Source organism: Suricata suricatta, chromosome 3, assembly GCF_006229205.1.
Source record: "Suricata suricatta isolate VVHF042 chromosome 3, meerkat_22Aug2017_6uvM2_HiC, whole genome shotgun sequence".
Lineage (NCBI taxonomy): Eukaryota > Metazoa > Chordata > Mammalia > Carnivora > Herpestidae > Suricata > Suricata suricatta.
The window spans coordinates 52828407-52848478 of NC_043702.1; the positions used below are offsets into that span (position 1 = coordinate 52828407).

Consider the following 20072-nt stretch of genomic DNA (forward strand, 5'->3'; position numbering starts at 1 on the left):
CCAAAGTATGTCAGTTACCTCCCCTGAAAGTTAAATTCCCCTGCCCAGTGGATTATAATAAGAGCTCAGTCCATGTCTGTCTTCAGTTGAGTTCAGCCAAGTCCTGTATGTGATGTTAAATCCAACACAAAACAGATACAAAAGGCAAAAGGGTTCACACATTTTGTGTATTATGTGACCCAGCATTTAGGAAAGGACCAAGAATACAAGTACCCACAGTTATTTGCATCTCAAGATCACAGCACATCTACATATGATTCTCAGCTCAAAAACCAACAGGGTTTCAAGTATCTACAGATTGACAGGCACATTCTGAAACTGGATAATGCTCGGGTTTGCTTTCATTTATCCCTAACCAAGAGCCACTTCATTTTTCACTTGGATTCATACAAGTGAATTTTAAATGCATTGTAAGTACTAGGACCAAAAACTTGTACCTGAAAGAAGGATTGCTCACTTGGGAACACAGGTTGTTAAAAATTAATTTTTTAGGGGCACCTGGGTGGCTCAGTTGGTTAAGCGTCTATTGATCTCGGCCTAGGTCATGGTCCCAGGGTGTTGGGATCAAGCCTTGGATCAGGCTCTGCACTGAGCATGGAGTCCACTTACGATTCTCTCTTTCTCCCTCTCTCTCCCCCGTTCACAGTCAGTCTCTCTCTCTCTCTCTTTGTCTCTCTCTCTCTCTCTCTCTCAAATTAAAAAAAAAAATTGGGGCACATTGGTGGTTCTGTTGGTCAAGTGACCGACTCTGGCTCAGGTCATGGTCTCTCAGTTTGTGCATTCAAGCCCCACATCAGGCTCTGTGCTGACAGCCTCCTTCAGATTCTGTGTCTCCCTCTCTCTCTGCCCCTCCCTCATTCATGCTCTGTCTCTTTCTCTCAAAAATAAATAAACATTAAAAAATAATAAATTAAAAAAAATTTTAAGGTAAGCATGATAGTGTAAGACAAGAAGCTTACCCAAAGTTTTCCTTGTCCAAGAAGACAGAAAACCAAATTGTAGCCTCTATCTTAATGCTAGTACTCCTTGAAGGAAGCACAGAAGACTTCAGTAAGTACTACAGTGCAGGTTGGAAGAGAGATCAGAAATTACCAGAAAGCAATCTTAATACTAAAGAAAAGTGAGACCTGAACTTGAGTTCAGAGGAAAAGGCAGTCAATCAAGAAATCAAGAAAGAATAAAGATGTATGAGGATACATAGGGAGAGGAACTGGATGGGTCTGGAGGTCTGAGGCGTCCCTCATCCGGTGGGTTTGAGCTGAGGTCTCAAGGGGGAGCATAAATTGAGCAGGTGCCTGGGTATTTGGCTAGATATGAACAAGGAATTAGTGCTGCCCATCATGATCAGAGTGGCATGATGGGTCAGAGAGAGGCAGGGGCAAGGCCTTGTCAGCCATGTTCAGCTTTTCGATTTTTATCATAAGGCAGAAGAAGCCATAAAGGAATATGGTGTAACCAGGTTTGTATGTTTAACAGGATACTTAGAAGGGCACCTGGGTGCCTCAGTCAGTTAAGTGTTTCACCCTTGGTTTCTGCTCAGGTCATGATCTTGAGGTTCATGAGTTTGAGCCCTGCACTGGGTTCTTTGTTGGCAGTATGGAGCCTGCTTGAAATTGTCTCTCTTCCTCTCTCTGTCCCTCCCCTGCTCCCCCCCCCAAAATAAATAAACAAACATTAAAAAAATAAATAAAAGCATATTTTGATAGCCATGAGGAGAACCAAACTGGGGAAATAAAGAAGGTGAGGGAAACCCAATCAGGAAGCAAGAGACAATGGATTAGAGAGGTGGCAGGAAATAGGAAACTCAACATCCAGGTCCAGCAGTTGTAACAGGATATGGAGAGGGGCAGAGGGAAAGAGGAGAAGGCAGAGTTGAGGAAGACTCCTAGGTTTCTGGCATTCTGGGTGAGGTCTGGCCAAAGGAAATCCAGGATTGGCAGAAAGTCATGAGTATGGTTTCAACCTAATGAGTTTCAGGTATAACTGAGGCATTCAAATAGAAACAAGCACTTGGAAATGTAGTCTCTAGCTCAGAGAAATTTAGGCTGTAGACAAATGTTTAATAGGTTGTTTGTGATATAAATGTGTTGTGTAATTTATATACAGATCATGTAAACTCTGTAAGTGCATTTTCTACAGGTCTATAAATCGTTATATTTTCTAAATCTACAACAGTACGTTAATGGATTACGTGACCCTGAATGTGTTAATCAGGATCTTAATGGTCACCTGGTGATAGAGAAAATTCAAAAGAACAATCCCAATAATTAAAAGGCAAATTATTATAGATTGGGAAACCTGGACTCTCTAGTGAATGAAACTTAGAATCCTTTTTTCAGATTTCAACTTCATTGTCACCACCACTTATCCCCCACACCAGAAAACTTGCTCTTGAAATAAAACTAGTCTTTGGATTAACAGAAATGTAAAGAACTGAAGTGCTCTTTTCTTAGCTAGAGATTAGGTTCCCCTTAGTATTGTTAAAAGGTAATGAAATGCTGACATTCGACAGTTGGTCATATAATGCTTTTGTCTTGGGAAGGTAGTCTAGTAAGTGTGAGTTAAATTTCTCAAGCCAAGCTCTGATGTCAGCAAATAGAAAGCAAGAACACTGCTCAGGCCTCTGATTTAAAGTACTTTCTGGTCCAAGATGTTTTATAAGAAGCTGATACTTGAGCTAAAAGTATGGAGGTTCTGTGAGGTATTCAAGGGCCCCCAAGGGATGAGGTTGAAACAACCAAACCAATTAGACTGTTATCCATTTGGAAGTAAATTCAATCCAAGCTACATCAAGAGCCAACATTTCCCCTTTTGAACTTTTTTTTCTTAACTGTGCCCAACTCCCAACTGCACTTTCCCCATTAATACATGCCAGTGCTAACACCTTGGTTTTTAATTTAAAATGACATTTTCAGGGTAACTTATCAATGATGAAAGTGCAACCTTTTGGTTGAATTAAAATTATGAATATCTTGAAGAATACCAAGAATAAGAAAAGGCGATTAAGAGAACTTAATTCATTCTAAGACTCATTTTTGACATCACTGTCATTTCTATTAATTTCTGATTTTTTAACAAAGAGGATTTCAAGTACCTAAGGTTGAATGAGATGACCTTTAAAGTTCATTCCATCTGATTATCAATCAAGTGTTTGATCACCTGCTCTATTTCAAAGTGTATTACAAAAGTAAGTCTAAATTCTATCAGTAGGTTATACCTATTTACTCTTTACTCCTGGAGTAAAAGAATTAGTGTGACAATAAAAAAAATTATTTCATCTCTATCAAAGCATACTTTCAGAAACTGCCTAAACAAAATCCCAAGCTAAAGAAAGACCATAGATATTATTTTATTTAAATTATTTTTTGAAAGACCATATATTTTAAAATCAATACCAACATAATTTATATACTCACTGAGAAAAATATCATTGCTGCACATAACAGCAATACAAGAGCTGAACATCTGATTTTCCCATCTTCTTCCCCATTCACATCAGCAGGATAACTACAACTGTTAAGTGGTATAACATTTGCATTTATACCCAGTGACGTAAAATTCAGATTTATAATCCAGAGACCTGACTAAAGCATGAGGTGGCAGGGAAGAGTTCTAGAAACTGCTGCTCATAGGCATTATAAATTGTACGTGTTCAGAAAAACATCTGAAACGCGACTATGTCAGCTGGGCTGAGTTGTGACGTGGTAATACACAACCCCAAAATCTCAAGGGCTTACAAGAAAGGTTTATTTACCTTTCATTTACACGCCCTGTAGAGGTCCTGTAGAGGTCAGCTGCAGCCCTACTCTGTATCCTCTTTATTCCTGGCTTTAAGAGCAACCCCCAAGTGATGAAGGGAAAAGAGCCAAGGCAGAACTATGAGATAGTTAGCTTGTAGGAGGAACATGTCACTTTCACTCATATCTTATTGGCCAAAACAGGTCACATGGCCAAACTGAGGTTAATCACGCATGAAAGTATAAAGCATCCAACATAGGCAATGAAAAAATACTTGCGGGCAATAATCTAACTAAACTCACCATAGAAAAAGATTAAAAGCTCAGATATAAATATTTTAATGGACTCTAGTTTCAACCTAAAAATAGCCCCAGTTAACATTTGATTCTACTTTAACCAAAGTAGGAAAACAATGTCCACTCTATCTGTAATATGCTTTTTTCAACCAACAATATATTGGTAACAGCCTTCTTTATGAACAAAAGAACTTCAGTATCATGGCTCTTTTTTTTTAATTTTTTTAATGTTTATCTTGTTTTTGAGAGAGAGAGAGAGAGACAGAGAGAGCACAAATGGGGGTGGGGGTAGAGAGAGAGGGAGACACAGAATCCGAATCAAGCTCCAGGCTCTGAGCCTCAGCACACAACCCAACAAGGGGCTCGACCTCATAAAGTGTGAGATCATAAACTGAGCCAAAGTTGGACGCTTAACCGACTGAGCCACCGAGGCAGTCCTCAGTTCCATGGCTCTTAATCATTACGCATAGGCCACTAGAATGAATATACTATGATACATTCGTATTTTTCTACTAGGACATTTAGGCTCTATTCTGTATATTTTTAAACAATGAGATTTATCATGGGAGAGTTCATAATAATCCTATTTGCTTTTGATTATTATAAAATCACCTTCTTTGTTGCAAGTAATTAATGAAATCTGTCCATCCTTTTACATTTAAAGTTTCGGTATCACTTTGTGTTATGTATTCCTCTAGTAATGATCATGTTGAGTTGTTAAAAAACATCTATTATTAGCTACATTTTTCCCATTTCCATTTAATGTTATAACGAATAGTTGGCCTTATTCCTGCCAGATCATGCTACACTTTCTATTTTATGGTTCTTTGTTTCTTTCAATGCTTGATGGCGTTTCCTTTAAAATTTGCTTTTCCTTATAATACTGATTTTAATATGGTGTTAACTGAGTTTTATATTTGCCATTAATGTGAAAGATAAAATTCCCCTTGTAATGTTCTGTTTCCCTTCAAGTTTCTCTACAGCCCGCTAGCACCTACAGTCTGTAAGTGACAGTCAAAAGTAACATGGTATCCTAGTCACCCCTGCAATATAACTCCCCTCCCCCGCACACACCACCCCACATCAAAATTTTCTTTTCCTAGTCGTTTTCCCAATCTTGCTGGTTTAATTTGAAGTTTTAGAGAATTGCGCTTAGTATTCTAACACAACAGGGAGGAGCTGATACCTCCTCTGGTTGGGGCCAACCAGAATCTCCAAGTGTGAGGGCAGCCTGGAAGAATTAAGTACTAATTTTTCCGCCCTCTCTCAGTCTCCTTTTCCGCAACAGCAGCTGAGGTTTGCCACAATCAAGACCTGGCTCAATAGAGATTTTCCTCAATCTAGGACCTAGCCTTCATAAAATTAGGGTCTAATTCTTCATAGTTTTGACATTAGGTTCTGTTTTAAATTAGTATTTGGGTTGTTGATGATTTATCTTTTTCAGTATTTGCATGACTATTTACAGAGAATGAAGAGAGGCCGCAGTAGATGATCCCAGGCACAAGCCACAGGGACAGGACAATCCTACCATCACCTGATTTTATCAGTGCAAATGGCATTGTACTGCTGGATGGAATAAACTAGTTTTCTATCAAGAATATCACCAGAGCAATGAATGCCTAACGTCCTTATATATTACAGTCATTACAAGGTCATTTATATTAGTTTTTTTTTTCTTACAGAGAGAGGGTAGGGAACCTTTTTATTTCTAAGGTCATTAGCCCACCAAAAGAAAAAGAAAATCAAGGTATGCTTTCATGAAGATAAGCCAATCACTTCTAAAAAACAATGGCAGTGTAAGATTTGATAAGCATTTTCCCAGAAAATGACTAAAAAGTAGGGGATAAAAGGATTTAGAAAAAAAAAAAAAGATCATTAGTACTTTCACTAAAGAATAAATGCCATGAGGCACCTGGGTGGCTCAGTCGATGATAAGTATCCGACTTCAGCTCAGGGTATGATCTCACTGTTCGCGAGTTTGAGATGCACATTGATCTCCAAGCTGACAGTGCAGAGCCTGCTTGGTATTCTCTCCCTCTCTCCTTTCTCTGCCCTTTCCCTACTTGCGTGCTCTCTCTCTCTCTCTCTCTCAGTAAATAAACTTTAAAAAAAGAATAAATGCCATAAAATGTAAGGAATCACTTTACTCACAACCAAACCATGATGTACAAAACCAAAATATATCTCCCTTCTTAAGACAGTGAAGTGATGTTAAAAGAAGAAAGATGGGCAAATTCCTCTCATTCCCTCTAGATTAGAGAGGCGGGAAGCAGGAAGCCCAGCGAGAAGCCTCACCACAGATCTACAGGGTTCCAAAGCCTGCAGGCACAGCTGTGCTGGCACTCAAGAACACAGCCCTGCCTTATCTTTTGCTGCCTTCCTTGGTCTTGGCTTTCAAAGAGCTTCATGGACATGTTCCAAAGCACCCCCAAAATACAGCCTTCCTTCCCAAGCTGGCTTCTGGTTCATTCATTTAGAAAACTACAGAGGAAAACAGCATCAAACAAACAAGTTCTCTTACTGTGACTGGTGAAGACTCTGGTCACTCCCTACTATCCTAAGATCCTTTACCAGGGAAATGAATGGGACAGACCTACATTCTACAACAGCACTTAGCCCTCCAGGGTGAGTTTGCAGAGGATATGAATGCTAATTAAGTAATGAGCTATAAAAATGATGCCTGAAAGTACAGTCTTTGAATGCTAATTAAGTAAACACTAAGGAAGCAAAGGATAACTGGCACAGATATTTTTTTAAATGTTTTATTTATTTTTGATACAGAGAGAGACAGAGCATGAGAGGGGGAGGGGCAGAGAGAAAGGAGACACAGAACTGGAAGCAGGCTCCAGGCTCTGAGCTGTCAGCACAGAGCCCAACGCGGGGCTCGAACCCACGAACGTTAGATCTGACCTGAGCCAAAGCCGGAGGCTTAACCGACTGAGCCACCCAGGCGCCCCCAGATATTCTTTTGACAAGGAACAGATCTCACATAAAGAAAAGTTTTTAAAAAAAGTGTGTATGTATATAACACTATTATTCCCCCCAATAGGGGAGGACATTATTATGTGCAAGAGGTAACCACAGGGCTGATCTGGAATGTTTATCCTAGTAGAAGAGAAGGCAGCTTTAGAGCACCACTGCTTCATACTTTCACAAAAAACAAAAAACAAAAACATTCTCTGAATAAGAAACAAGACAGGTTCAGAAGCAATGAGAATTGCCAAAGGTAGGAGATTGAGGAAACAAAGGATGATATCACAATTTAAAAATAATTACAATGATATTAATGAAACTCTGAATGATTCTGCAGAAAAATCTAGTCAACAGGTAGATTGAAAAGATAAAGTTGAGGAAATCATCTTGCAAATGGGACAAAGGGCAGGAAAATAGATAATGGATATTATTCAGATAATGGAACCTGAATCTACAGATGGCTGGCCCTGAAGACAATACACAAAGAAGAAAAGAAATAATATTCAAAAATATTCCTTAAAAAAAGATGGGAAAATAAAAAAATATCTTCATCAGGCAAATTTAATAAAAGGCAAATTAAAATAAGATAGATCTTAATGAGACTGCTGAATTTGATCACTCTCTGAAGCAATTCAATAAGTTAAATATTGGGGCACATCGGTGGCTCAGTCGGTTAAGCATCCGACTTAAGCTCAGGTCATGATCTCACAGTTCGTGGTTTCTCGCCCCACATCAGGCTCTGTGCTGACAGCTAGCTCAGAGCCTGGAGCCTGTCTTCCAATTCTGTGTCTCCCCCTCTCTCTGATCCCACTCAACGCACCCCCCCCCCCACCCCTCATGCTGTCTCTCTCTCTCTCAAATAAATAAAAACAGTAAAAAATTAAAAAAAATAAGTTAAATATGAATGAAAAGTTGGAAGCAAGCAGGGGTTAATCCTAGAAAAAATTCAAAAATATACTCTCCTAAGTATATCCTAGTTTGAAGAAAAAGAAGCACATTGATATTGTGGAACATTTAAAAACAGAGCAGAAACCAAAGCACTCAGTCCTGTCCCTCTCCTCCCTCCCCTCTCTTTCTGAATGATGGAGTGCACTGTCTAGTTACAAGTGTGAAAGACTAAAGGTAAAAGCAATAAAAAAATATACAAAATAATGTAATAGAAATATTTAGAAATGTAGAACATAGCTAAAGCTATAATGAAAGGAAAATTCATGATCTTAATAATTTCCATTACTAAACACGAAAGACTAAAAAGCAGGGCTCATGGGTGGCTCAGTTGGTTAAGCATCCAACTCTTGATCTCAGCTCAGGTCTTGATCTCAGGGTCATGACTTCAAGCAACACTTTGGGCCCCTGCATTGGGTGGGAAGCCTACTCAATAAATAAGTAAGTAAGTAAATAAATAAATAAATAAATAAATAAACAAAAATGCATTAAGTTCATAATTTGTGAAACTAGAAAAGCCAAATAAAGGAAAAATACAAATAAATAAACATCTTGGATTTATCAACTATTTTACACTATTCACTTATACTTTCATTTCTAAATATGTAGAAAAACAGGAACCATAAGTACAGAAAGAAGGTTATAAAGAGTATATGACCAAGGAATAGAAGATAATAAGTTATTAGATAATTGTTGCACTCTATAATAAAAAACTAAAACTAATAATAGTTTAAAGGCTAAATATTCTACAATCATCCTGATTTAAAAAGTACACCATTTAATATCCATTGCCAAATATTTAAGAACTCTCAATAAATATTGGAATAGTTGCCTTTCTGTTTTTTAAAAATTTTTTAATGTTTATTCATCTTCAGGTTGGGGAGGTAGAGAGAGAGGAGCACAGAGGATCTGAGGTGGACTTCGTGTTGACAGCAGAGAGCTGGATGTGGAGTTCAAACTGATCTCCCTGAGATCATGACCTGAGCTGAAGTTGGATGCACCTCTTTTTTTTGGTTGTTGTTGTTATATTTATTTATTTTGAGAGAGAGAGAGAAGGGGGAGAGAGAGACAATCCCAACCAGGCAGTGCAGAGCCTGATGCGAGACTCAAACTCGCAAATCACAAAATTATGACCTGAGCCAAAATCGAGAGTTGAACCACTTAGCCAACTGAGCCACCCAAGGTGCCTGGAAGTAGTTGCTTTTCTCTGTGCTGTTATGTATGTATAAACAATAGGCAGACACACACAGGCACATAAATCAATTTACTATCAGGCTTAATGGTGAAAAATCAGTACTACTTCCATCAATGTCAACAACAAAATAACCGTACTAGCTATTACCTTGTTCACACTGTGCTCTGAGAATGCCAACCCGGGAATAATACCATTGCTCATCTGAAATGCACATGAAGAGCGCCTCGATGGCTCAGTGCGTTTAGCATCTCTCTTTGGCTCAGATCACGATCTCATGGCTCATGAGTCCAAGCATCGGGCTCTCTGCGGTCAGCACACAGCCCGCTTTGGATCCTCTGTCCCTTTCTCTCTCCCTGCCCCTCCATCTCCTTGTTCCCTCTCTCTGTCTCTCTCTCTGTCATAAGTAAAATATAAAAATTATTTAAAAAATCAAACGCACCTGAGAATCAAATGAAAATCAACCAGAAGTGGTGAAAAGAAAGTTTTCAGTAATGTAGCTGGTTACATGCCTACCTACCTACCTATCTATCCATCATCCATCCATCCATCCATCCATCCATCTTCATTTTTTTAGTGAAAATAGCGAGTCTGGTACATACTATATAATTCCAACTATATAACACTTTGGAAAAGGCTGAAGTATGGGGACAGAAGAAAAAGATGAGTTGCTGTCAGGGTTGGGAGTGGGAGAGTGGGAAGAGGGATAAACAGGTGAAGCACAAAGGATGTTTAGGGCAGGGAAGCTATTCTGTGTGACAGTGGATTGGTAGATATGTGTCATACATTTGTCCAGTAGGTGATAATGGCCTGTCAGTGTAGATTCCATTGACTGTAGCAGAGGCACCACGCTGGTGTGGGATGTTAACAAGGGAAGAGGGTATGTGTGGGGCGCAGGGAGGATGCGGAAACCCTCTGTACTTTCTGCTCAATTTTGCTATAAACTTAACATTGCTTTTAAAATAAAGTTTTAGGGGCGCCTGGGTGGCTCAGTCGGTTAAGCCTCCGACTTTGGCTCAGGTCAGACCTCACATTCGTGGGTTCGAGCCCCGCGTCAGGCTCTGGGCTGACAGCTAGCTCAGAGCCTGGAGCCTGCTTCCAGTTCTGTGTCTCCTTCTCTCTCTGCCCCTCCCCCTCTCATGCTCTGTCTCTGCCTGTATCAAAAATAAATAAAACATTAAAAAAAATTTTTTTTAAATAAATAAAATAAAATAAAGTTTTAGAGGGTGGCTGAGTGGCTCCGTTAGTTAAACACTGAATCAGCTCAGGTCATGATCTCATGGTTTGTGCGTTAGAGCCCCGCGTTGGGCTCTGTGCTGACAACTCAGAGCCTGGAGCCTGCTTCGGATTCTGTGTCTCCTTCTCTCTCTGCCCCTCTCCCACTCACGTACTGCCTCTCTTTCAAAAAAAAAAAACATAAAGAAAAAAGTTAAAAAAAAATAAAGTCTTAATAATATATTTTATGTATATATATCCTATGTGTGTACGTACATCAATTCAAGTGATATAAGATAAAAACAATTCAAGAAACCTAATATTGGTGAAATAAATTATAACACAAATATCAACAATTTAGGAGAGAAAATTGGAGAAGACTTTTTCTGAATTTTAAGTATTTGTCCTATTTTATAATGGGTATATATTAATTCAAGAAACAGAATAAAGCTATTTTAATTTTGAAAAATATTTTCTTCTTTTGAGATAAAGAATATAATTCAACTTTTATTTTTTTTTTTAAATTTTTTTTTTAATATTTTATTTATTTTTGATACAGAGAGAGACAGAGTATGAGAGGGGGAGGGTCAGAGAGAGAAGGAGACACAGAACTGGAAGCAGGCTCCAGGCTCTGAGCTAGCAGTCAGCACAGAGCCTGATGCGGGGCTTGAACCCACCAACGTGAGATCTGACCTGAGCCGAAGCCGGAGGCTTAACCGACTGAGCCACCCAGGCGCCCCTAATTCAACTTTTAAAAGCTGTTTTTAAATATTTATTTTTGAGAGAGGCAGGAGAGGTAGAGTGCAAGTGGGGGAGGAACAAAGAGAGAGGGAGATACAGAATCTATTTTATGTCTATTTCAAGTACAGAATCATAGAAGAAGATTGTGGGGTGCCTAGGTGACTCAGTCGGTTAAGCAACTGACTCTTAATTTCAGCCTTGGACATGATTTCACAGTTCCTGAGACCAAGCCCCAAGTCAGGCTCTTTCCTAACAGTGTGGAGCCTGCTTGGGATTCTTTCTCTTCCTCTCCCTCTACCCCTTTCCCCCAACTCTCTCTCTCAAAAACAAAAACAATAATAATAAAAAGGGAAATTTAAAAAAAAAAACAACCCAGCAGGCTCTTACCATTCGTCAGGCCGGATGTCATACTTCCCATCCAGGAACTATTTTGTTATTCATAATGTAAAGATGACAAAGGTAGGATTTAGGAAGCTTGTTAAACAGGGTCCTCAGTTTGGTTTCCAAACCTATTTGACCTCAAAGCCCATGAAATAAATTCTTTCACCACTATTTACCCTTATTTTACTAATAAATCAATGAATAAACTAAATGAGAACTCTAGGTTTTTTTATAGGATGGGACATTACTGATGTACAATACAAATTGACAGAGGTTCTTAAATGATATGAAATGTACTGGAAATACAAGCATCATATTTTCCTAGGGAAATATTCACTAGCGTTCATCAAATTATCAAAAGGCTAAAATAAAGTACATCCTTGGGAGTTCATGTTTCTAAAAGGATTGTTACCAGTACAGGTTAAAAAACAATCCACGGGCACAAAAGCTGCACAACATATTTACCATAATGTGATCACAGGACATTTGATTCTGATGGAAGCTTGTGCCACCGCCAGTTTTGACAAGGCCCTTTTGGTACCATCACCTTGATAAGTTTACCAATGATAATTTTCTAACATTTTCAGCCACTTTTTCATTATTTGGTTTCTGACTACTGCTAACATGTTTTGAAAGAAAGCTTGGTAATGCCATAATTCATATTTTAACAGGAAAAATAATACTGGGAACCATGGTTCCCATGACTGCTAGTAGGCACTCACTGATTGTTAGCACAGTGGAGACGTTTTGGCAACAACAGGAAACGTCAAAGATTTTGCTCTGCTTTGTGACCTAAGTAATAATTCATCAATCCATGTGGAGTGTGTATAAACTGTTACTGAGGCACCAAATGACTGGAGTAGCGGCAAGCGTCCTGTTCTCCGGAGGAATTCCTGCACTGAGCTGAGATATGCTGAAGAGCTGGCTAGAGCAGACTAAATGGCTTCGGTGAAAATGTTCCAGAAGAAACTCTGATGCATTGCTACCAGGAGTGTAAAATGGCAGACTGCTACTGAAAATGGTGTGGTAGCTCCTCAAAAAATTAAAAATAAAATTACTGTATGATTCAGCAATTCCAGTTCTGGGTATGCACCCAAAGGAATGGCAAGCAGGGATTTGAACAGATATCGGTACGCCGATATTCACAGCAGCATTATTCACAATAGGCAAAAGGTGAAAGCAACCCGAGCGTCCATCAGCAGATGGATGGATCAACAAAATGTGGTACATTTGTACAATGGAATATTATTCAGCCTTACGAAGGATGGAAATTTTGATACATGCTGCAGTGCGGATGGATGAACCTTGAAGATATTATGCTGAGTAAAATAAGGACAATATTGTATGATTCTACTTATATGAGGTACCTACAGTAGTCAAATTTATAGAGGCAGAAAGAAGTATTTGCCAGGGTCCATGAGGAGGGAGAAATGGAGGTGGTGTTTAACAAGTACAGAATTTCAGTTTGGAAGATGAAAAAGTTCTCGAGAAAGAAAGTAGTTGTGTGGGCTGGGGGATGGGCAAAACGGGTAAAGGGGAGGGTGCGGTACAGGTTCCAGCTGTGGGGTGAACAGGTCACAGGGATGAAGGTGACGCTGGCTGACAGGTTCTGGCGACACTCGTGGTGAGCACAGCATAACAGAAAGAGTTGTCAAATCACTATGTTGCACACCTGAAACTAATGTAATATTCCGTGTCAACTACACTTCAACTTAAAAAAAAGTGGTTGTCCGAATCCATTTGGGCTGCTATAACAAAATACCATAGATAAGTCGCTTATAAACAACAAGCATTTAGGGGCATCTGGGTGGCTCAGTTGCTTTAGCATCAAACATCAGCTGAGGTCATGATCTCATGGTCCTTAAGTTCGAGCCCTGCATCGGGCTCTGTGCTGACAGCTCAGAGCCTGAAACCTGCTTCGGATTCTATGTCTCCCTCTCTCTGCTCCTCCCCTGCGCACACTCTGTCTCTGTCTCTCTCTCTCTCTCTCTCTCTCTCAAATATAAATAAATGTTAAAAAAAATTAAACAACAAGCATCACTTTCTCACAGATTGGAGGCTGGGGAAGTCGAGGATCCTGACACCGACAGACCTGGTACCTGGTAAAAACCCACTTTCCTAGTTCATAATGGTCACCTGCTTGTCGTGTCCTCACACAGCAGAAGGGGGAAAGGGATCTCCGGAGTGTCTCTCTTTTAATTCCATTCACAAGGGCTCCACTCTCCTGACCCAAATCACCTCCCAAAGCCCCACCTCCTAATACTATCACCTCAGGAATTCGGATTTCAACATATGAATTTGGGGGAACACATTTGAACCATGGTGATGGTTACAGGACCATGTGAATGTACCTTAGTGCCTCTGAAATAAGAATTTAAAAACTGTTAAAATGATAAACTTTATGTATATTTTATAAAAATAAAAAAATTCCTGTATTATCATCTATAATAACTTTTATAATATGCAGATGTCACTTTTGTGTTATTTTGTGCTTGGGTTTCATTTCCTTTATAAAATCTTTAAAAAATTTTTTAATGTTTAGTTATTATTTTGAGAGAGAGAGAGAGAGAGAGAGAGAGAGAGAGAATGAGTGGGGGAGGGGCAGAGAGAGAGGGAGACACAGAATCGGAAGTAGGTTCCAAAGCTCTGAGCTGTCAGCACAGAGCCTGATGTGGGGCTTGAACCAGGACCATGAGATCATGATCTGAGCCAAAGTTGGCCACGTAACCAAATGAGTCACCCAGGCACCCCTATAAAGTCTTTCTTAATCAATTAGAATTGTCACTGCAATCTATATTACTTCTATATTTATGCATGCATATATTACTGAATATCACTGCACTGTTTATTAGTACCAATTCTTTTTTGTTTTTTTTTTATGTTTTTTATTTATTTTTAAGAGACAGAGTGTGAGCAGGGGAGGGCCAGAGAGAGAGGGAGACACAAAATCTGAAGCAAGCTCCAGGCTCTGAACTAGCTGTCAGCACAGAGCCCGACACAGGGCTCAAACCCACGAACCATGAGATCATGACTTGAGCCAAAAACTCAAGAGTTGGATGCTTAAGCAACTGAACCACCCAGGTGTCCCTGGATTCTTTATTTTCAGATGTCATACCCCAGCAGGGTATTTGGACACATCTTTCTATGGCAATAAAATCGCACAGGATTCCTAAACATTTATTCTTATAACATTTACCACTGAGGTGTTAGCTACCATTTATTAAATGCCCATGGTGTGCCAGGCCCTGGGCAGCACTATGCATACACTGGGTGCCAGCACTGTGACTTGCAGTGTCTTCTAAAATAGATGTTACCATCCTCATTTTATAGACAGAAGACACTGAGGCTGAGAGAGGTTCATGATTTGCCCAATAGTTAGAGAGAAAGACTGTACAAAGTTCAACATTCCCAAGAGAAAAATCTCTGGGTTTTCCTAAAAAAAGACCCACCAAGTTGCTAATGGTACTCTAGGGACCTGAGGCATTATCTGCTCTGTTCTCCCTGGTGCTGAGTCATATATTAGGAATAGGAAGAGAGGCAGTAGTGTGATTCTTTCAGAACACAGATGATGAATTAGCCTGGCTGCACAGAGTTACTGCACCTGCCACCTACCTAATTGACTAGCCATTATCTACCTAATCGCAAATATTTCATGATTAAGAGCCTTAAGCAGAATTTTTAAAAATTCTCATCTCTCCAGAATAGCAATGCTTATGTAGACCTTCACCCACATAACAGGGTGCCCATACTTCTATTTGCACTGGGCATTCAGCATGAGTGTTATATTGCTCGTTCATTGCCACAGGAGAGAAGGAAGAGCTGACAGTGACTGAGGATTTACTGCCAGGCCCCAGGCTCTTCGGCATCACGTATCCATTTAATTGGGGTGTGGTAATCTTCGCACACACCTGGTGGTGGGCCGGAGCCAGCTTACACGGGCTCAGGAGCCCGCTGCCTGCGTCTCTTAATAGACCAACCTTCAGAGACATCCTCTTGGGAACCTGAAATTGGCCATGGGAGGAGTAAGTAAGCCATGCACATCAGCATCCTCCCCCTGTTTAGGGAGCTGAGTTTTAAATGTGTGTCAGTACCCCCACTGCATATATTCTGTGCTGCTTTTTCTTTCCTTCTATTTTTACACTAAAAAAAAAAATCTCGTGGATTGCCTAAGTCTGAAACCAATCCCAACTCTGTTGTTTCCTAGCTATGAAACATCAGGCCATTCACTTAATTTCTCTGTGCCTCAGTTTCCTCATCTGTAAAACAGGGATAGGCACACCTGGGTGACTCAGTCAATTAAGGGTCCAAGTCTTGATTTAAACTCAGGTCATGATCTCATGATACATGAGATTGAGCCCCAAATCAGGCTCTGTGCTGACAGCAAGGAGTCTATTTGGGATATTCTCTCCTCTCTCTCCGTCACTCTCTGCCCCTTCCCTCTCTCTCTAAAAATAAATAAATAGGTGCGCCTGGGTGGCTCAGTCGGTTGAGCATCTGACTTTGGCACAGGTCATGATCTCTTGGCTCCTGAGTCTGAGCCCAGCGTCAGGCTCTGTGCTGACAGCTCAGAGACTGAAGCCTGCTTTGGATTCTGTCTCCCTCTCTTTCTGCCCCTCCCCCGCTCATGCTCTGTCTGGCTCTCTTAAGAATAAATAAACATTTGAGGTGCCTGGGTGGCTCAGTTGGTTGGGTGGCCCACTTCAGCTCAGCTCATGATCTCACAGTTCGTGAGTTCAAGCCCCGCGTTGGGCTCTGTGCTGACAGATTCTGTGTCTCCTTCTCTCTCTGCCCTTCCCCTGCTCATGCTCTGTCTCTCTGCCTCTCAAAAACAAATAAACACTAAAAAAAAAAAAAGAATTTAAAAAAAAGAATAAATGTTAAAAAATTTTAAATAAATAAACTTAAAAACAGGGATAAAAATATCTATCTCATGAAGTTGTGAGAAGCAAATGCCATTATTTGTGCAAAATGGTTACTGTTATTATGCATCCTCTTCTGAGCCCCTCCTCCAAATCACTGTGGGGGAGCAGATTTGAGGACACACTGTATCGGCGAGAGCATCAACCTCCTCCATGTACAGGTTCAGGACACCTGTCTAAAGAGTACTAATTTTGAGATGTATTTGACCCGTGACACTATTTTATTAAAAGCCCCTATGAAAATGATTGCTAATTTTCCATCTAAAGGATCAAGAGTATTTTGGAGGGGAAGGGAGAAATGCATAATTTAACAAAAATCCACAAAAGAGAAACTGATGTACCAGTTCATGTCTTTAAATGGATTTGGGGCATATCCTCATTAAAAATAAGGCCACATTTAAATACAAGAGACTGATCAAATAACACACGTAAGATCATTTTAGTATCTAAAATAATTGAGACACCAATATACAGTGAAGTAATAGGGGCCCTAATGGTCTGACAAACCACATGTGAGCTCTGGATAGTGTCAAACTCATGGTATGTTATAACTAACAAAGAAACGATGTCAGTCAAAAAGCTTGAGCTGGAGCCTTCCTTTTCCAGCAGATCACAAGATCTGGTGTCTCAGGACCTTTGTTTCCTTTATGCAGAGAAAATGCTTGAGTTCCCAACTCACCTCACGGGATTTTACGGGGAATCAAGAAAAGAAAAGAAGTACTTTAAAATACACCACATGTACTGGGGGAAAGCTAGCAGACTGAATACAGCATCTGTTTCATCCCAAAACTCCACAGAAAACATCAGTAAAGAGACTTTTTTTTTTAATTTCTTTTTTTAGTAAAACCCAGGAGCCGTGAGGGCAGGAGGCAACAGCAACAGAACTGGAAAACAGAAAAAAGTAGTACAGTGATGTCTGGTTCATCAGGGAGTCCGGTCACAGAGACGACAGGTGGAAGTTTAAGGAATTCAAGGTAGTTTTAATGTGTTACCTGATACTGAATGGAGATGAAAAAAGGTACTTTCCCCCAAATCCCAAGACTGGGAAATGCTGGGGCGGTCTACCACAAAGGTTTTGAAAGGTGATGCTGGGTACAACATGTCACCTGGGAACTCATTTCAAATGCAAATTCTTGAGCCTGTCCATACTGGTGGGTCAAAACCTGTGAGCACTTTGTCCAGCACTGTTTCAGCAAGCCCGACTCCGGAAGCAGGTGTAAAGGATGGCCAACTGGGCCCTGTTCTTTGCTGACCTAACACCAACACTAGTGAATAATAATATAGTCTGAAGCACAGAATCACTCCCAAGTAATAGATTTAAGGCCTCAAATATAAAGGAATTGTTAAAATTGTTCCTCAGCAATTAAAAAAATATACATAATCAGAATTTCAAGTGATAACTAAAGTGCTTAACATTTAACATTTATATAAAAGGCCTTCATACTACAGAATTATTACTAGAAACAGAAAGCTTACAAAAACTATTTTTACTACAAACACGGTATCCCCGTTTGTGAATTAAAAAAGAAAATAAAGCAGGGCGCCTGGGTAGCTCAGTTGGTTAAGCATTTGACTTCAGCTCAGGTCACGATCTCACAGTCTGCGTGTTTAGCCCCACGTTGGGGACTCTGCTGTCAGCACAGAGCCCACTTCACATCCCTTGTTCCCGCCCACTGCCCCTCTGCCACTCGCACTCTCTCCCTCTCAAAAATAGATAGAAACATTAAAAAAAAACGAAATAAAGCAAAAAGCTCGATCATAACCCAGCAGGACTGTACTGTCTACTAATCTTTGCAATTGCAACATTTTTTTGGATCCCAGACTCCGAAATGAACAGAGATAACCCAGTCACCATCTGACTCCATCGGAGGTCAGCAAACATTTTATGGAAAGGGCCAAACAAAATATTTTAGGCTTTATGAGCCATACGGTCTCACTGTGGCTACTCAACACTGCCATTGTAGTGGAAAAGCAGCCACAGAAAATGAGCAAATGAATTAAGCATGGCCATGTTCTAATGTTCTGAAAAACCTTAATTTACAAAGCCAGGCTTGCAAGCCACGTTTGCCCTGTGGGCTATAATTTGCCGATCCTTGAACTAGATTATAGAAGATGAGGAAGCATTGTTGGGACCAAATACTGAAAGGTACTTTCAAAGACTGTAGACTCCCAAACTGCTTCCCATGACAGGTCTGTTAATCCACACTCCAGCTGGCAAAGCATTCACAGAGGACATTGTGAATTGCATGCCTTCTTGCCAAGTTCAGATTTGTCTATCTCCCCTAACATGTAAAAGAAAACGCTTTGTGTTTAGAAATACACAAGAAGTGTGAAGTGAAAAATACTAATAAGATAAAGGGTAGAGAGGATTGCTTTGATCACGGTAAACTTTTATCCACGATGCCAGTTTATTAAAAGCCCTGTATGAAAAATATTTGCTAATATCCAACTGAAAGATAACATCCTACATAGTCCAAGATTATTTCAAGATGAGGCATGAATTATTTTAAAAAAGGAAAAATGTAGGGGGCACGTGGGTGGCTCAGTCGGCCGACTTTGGCTCAGGTCATGATTTCACAGTCAGTGGGTTCAAGCCCGGGTCAGGCTCTGTGCTAACAGCTCAGAGCCTGGAGCCTGCTTCAGATTCTGTGTCTCCCTCTCCCTCTGCCCCTCCCCTGCTCACTTCCTGTCACTCTCTCTATCTCTCAAAATAAAATGAAGATATTAAAAAAATTTTTTTAAACAAGAAAAAGGAAAAATGTAAACTAACTTTATTTGTAAGTTTTGTTACATCTCTGAAATTTAAGAAGATAAAAATGAAGGATCAGAAAAGGGGGGAAATTGGTCTAGTCCAAAAATGAGTGATGGGACAAGTACGAGAGCCTTTAAGGAATAAATTCTCAACACGCACCACTCCCCCGACAGGCCCTTCCTGTATAAACCTGGCTATCTCATCTGTGCAAACCGAAGCAACACTGTATTTGATTTGCTGCAAGTTTTGGTATTTCCTCACCAGTTTTTTCTTTTAAGTGTTTTATTTTGGAACAATTTAAGGTTTGCAGAGAATCACAAATACACCACAGTGAGTTCCCATATATACTCTTCTCCCAGGACTTCCTCCAGTTTTTAGAAGCTGACAAAACAAGAGATTTTAACCTTAAAGTGCCGACCGAAGAAAACACGAGACATCTGGAAATCAATTCACATGCTGAATTTGTAGGTATTGTTTAAATAAATTGTACAGTGCTTCCAAATTCAGTACTCCAAACATGCATGCAGTTAGCAAATCATCTTTCAGTTCTCAGCTCCTGTCACCTCAAAATAGGCACCATCTCTGTCACTTCCTAGCACAACGTTCTTTTCATTTCCTTCACAGCCCTTACCTCACTCGATAGTTACATTATTTGTTTATTGGCTTATTATCTGCCCCCAGAGACTTCACCAGTTATGATTCCTGCTCTCTTTATTATAATCCCTGGGTTCGAAATAGTGACTGGTGCATATTGACGGATAGATGCTCCAGAGACTTTGCTACATGGATGGATGAATGAATGACCAAATGCCTACGCAAATGAGTGAACACTTCAGATACGGCAGGGCTGCTATAAGGCACAGGAGAAAAGGCACATCATTGCTTCTGAAATCTCAAAGCTTTAAAAGTCTACCACCAGC

The 20072-nt window shown here is 40.1% G+C and overlaps 1 protein-coding gene across 5 annotated transcripts in view; it reads right to left on the bottom strand.

Annotated features, from left to right (window-relative positions):
• Positions 1–20072, bottom strand: part of OSBPL6 (oxysterol binding protein like 6) — a 217903-nt gene that overhangs the window by 88751 nt on the left and 109080 nt on the right. The gene's annotated exons all lie outside the window — the stretch shown is intronic.